Genomic DNA, 3,267 nt, shown 5'->3' with positions numbered 1-3,267 from the left:
TTTAATAAGTGTAATAATCCGTTCTTCTTGATATTACTGTCTTTTCATTTCCTTCACCTGCAAAGATATTCAAAATTTTACATTGAATAAATGTTCTTAATTCTGATATTCAGTCCAATTGTTATAAATTTTCTTCTAAAAAGGAAAGATATTCTCATAATATACTTGTAGGGGTTTGTTTCTTACTAGAAACAACCAAATTCAAAAGATGAAAATTTAATTTAAAACGCATTTCACAAATAATTTCAATAACAATATTTAAAGTAAATAAAAAATTTCTTCTAGCCTGAAAGAATTGTTGAAAGTTCCCATACCTAATGCAACTTGCATTCCCTCTTTGAATTGCAATACTAATTTTCTGTTTTAAGAATAACGTTGAACGATTGTCGTAGGTTTTATGTTTAATTAACTCTCCTATAGCTTCAATAAATGATATTGCTTCATTACACCATGGTCCAAGGGTTTCGACAGCAAATTCATATTCATATTTACAGTTTTTATATCGCTAATTGTACTAATAAAGCGTCGTTCACAAAATGTGTAACGCAACCACCGCGGTGTACGCCACACATGCCTACGTGTATTGTGTGTTGCCAACTTTCGACGCAAAATGGCGGCCGAACTCCTATTGTCGCCACTGTCTCTATAAAGTCACTGTATTCTGCATGGATTATTTTAATATTACCAAAAACTCGGGCAACGCTATAAACATTTTGAAATTTGTGCCTTTCACTGCCAAAGAAGTAAACCACGAAACTCGAAAATTAAACTTTTCGCTCCTGTATTATAGCCTATTCCTTTTCGTTAGCGTTTTTGGATTGCCATAGGGCAGGGCGAGTGAACGAACGGCCGTCCGTACAGATTTTTTTGACAATTTTAATAAAGTATCTGTTCGCAATATAGGAGTTTAATTGCCATAAGAGTAAGCCGCAATAAATAAGAATTTTAAATGGGTGTTCATTTCAAGAACTTTTGAGAGCTAAGTTTCATGTGCGTTAGGTTAGATACAAGAATTGTAAAAATTTAAAACGCCCAAACTAATCTGATCTAACCTAACTAGTACTCTAACCTAACCTCAGGGCAAAAAACTAATTTCGACAAAAAATTCAAAGGGCTGTAACTTATTTTTCCGGTCTATCTGAGACAATTTTTTTTTCGGGCCAAAAAAGAAGGCAGTGTAAAACCTTCCTTTTTTGCCAAAAATCGATTGCACCAAAATTTCTCGGGAAAACACTTTTTCTTATTAATTTTGGTGCGTAGAATCCAAAACAATTCGTACTTTTTCGATTTGACTTCTCAATCAAAAGTTATAGACTAGAAACCAATTTCGAAAAAAAATTCAAAGGGCTGTAACTTTTGAACTAGTAGCCCAATCTTGGAACTGTTTGAAATTATGGATTCTACAGGCCGCATTCTATAAGAAAATATTTTTTTCTGGTCGATCTGAGACAATTTTTTCTTCGGGCCAAAAAAAAAGGCAGTGTATAACCTTCCTTTTTTACCAAAAATGACTACACCAAAATTTCTCGGGAAAAAACTTTTTCTTATTAATTTTGGTGCGTAGAATCCAAAACTATTCGTACTTTTTCGATTTGACGTCTCAATCAAAAGTTATGGGCAAAAAACCAATTTCGACAAAAAATTCAAAGGGCTGTAACTTTCGATCTAGTGGCCCGATCTCGGAACTGTTTGAAATTATGGATTCTACAGGCCACGTTCTATAAGAAAATATTTTTTTCCGGTCGATCTGAGACAATTTTTTCTTCGGGCCAAAAAAAAGGGCAGTGTATAAACCTTCCTTTTTTAACAAAATTGACTACACCAAAATTTCTCGGGAAAAAACTTTTTCTTATTAATTTTGGTGCGTAGAATCCAAAACTATTCGTACTTTTTCGATTTGACGTCTCAATCAAAAGTTATGGGCAAAAAACCAATTTCGACAAAAAATTCAAAGGGCTGTAACTTTTGAACTAGTAGCCCAATCTTGGAACTGTTTGAAATTATGGACTTTTTCTTATTAATTTTGGTGCGTAGAATCCAAAACTATTCGTACATTTTCGATTTGACGTCTCAATCAAAAGTTATGGGCAAAAAACCAATTTCGACAAAAAATTCAAAGGGCTGTAACTTTCGATCTAGTGGCCCGATCTTGGAACTGTTTCAAATTATGGATTCTACAGGCCACGTTCTATAAGAAAATATTTTTTTCCGGTCGATCTGAGACAATTTTTTCTTCGGGCCAAAAAAAAAGGCAGTGTATAACCTTCCTTTTTTAACAAAATTGACTACACCAAAATTTCTCGGGAAAAAACTTTTTCTTATTAATTTTGGTGCGTAGAATCCAAAACGATTCGTACTTTTTCGATTTGACGTCTCAATCAAAAGTTATGGGCAAAAAACCAATTTCGACAAAAAATTCAAAGGGCTGTAACTTTCGATCTAGTGGCTCGATCTTGGAACTGTTTCAAATTATGGATTCTACAGGCCACGTTCTATAAGAAAATATTTTTTTCCGGTCGATCTGAGACAATTTTTTCTTCGGGCCAAAAAAAAGGCAGTGTATAACCTTCCTTTTTTAACAAAATTGACTACACCAAAATTTCTCGGGAAAAAACTTTTTCTTATTAATTTTGGCGCGTAGAATCCAAAACAATTCGTACTTTTTCGATCAGACTTCTCAATCTAAAGTTATAGACTAGAAACCAATTTCGAAAGAAAATTCAAAGGGCTGTAACTTTTGATCTAGTGGCCCAATCTTCAAACTGTTTGAAATTATGGATTCTACGGGGCAAATTCTATAAGAAAATGTTTATTCCCGGTCGATCTCAGAAAATTTTTTTTTCCGGCCTTCAAAAAAAGCAGAGTATAACCTTCTCTTTTTATCAAAAATCGACTACTCCAAAATTTCTCGGGAAACACTTTTTTCTTATTAATCCTTAAGAATCCTAAAGGAGTTTTACCTTTTCGATTAGACGTCTCAATCAAAAGTTAAGGACAAAAAACCAATTTCGAAAGAAAAATCCGATTTTGTCCCGCATTACCTACTATTTTAAAACGTTGAGCGTCTTAAGAATGGTTTGGAAAGGACTAAAGCGCTGTAGTTTTCATTCCCCACAAAAATTTGGAAACACATAAAATCCGAGAAAGGCACTGTAGAAAAGGACTTAAGTCGCTCGAGTGATTTCCAGAACCTTGTTAACCCGTTGTAATGCTTTCAAAACCCTTAGGCACCTTGCTTTGTAGACCTTTTTTAAAACTAGGCGAACC

The sequence above is a fragment of the Photinus pyralis genome, unplaced genomic scaffold (assembly GCF_008802855.1).
Source record: "Photinus pyralis isolate 1611_PpyrPB1 unplaced genomic scaffold, Ppyr1.3 Ppyr1.4_LG9, whole genome shotgun sequence".
NCBI lineage: Eukaryota > Metazoa > Arthropoda > Insecta > Coleoptera > Lampyridae > Photinus > Photinus pyralis.
This window is presented reverse-complemented; position numbering follows the sequence as displayed.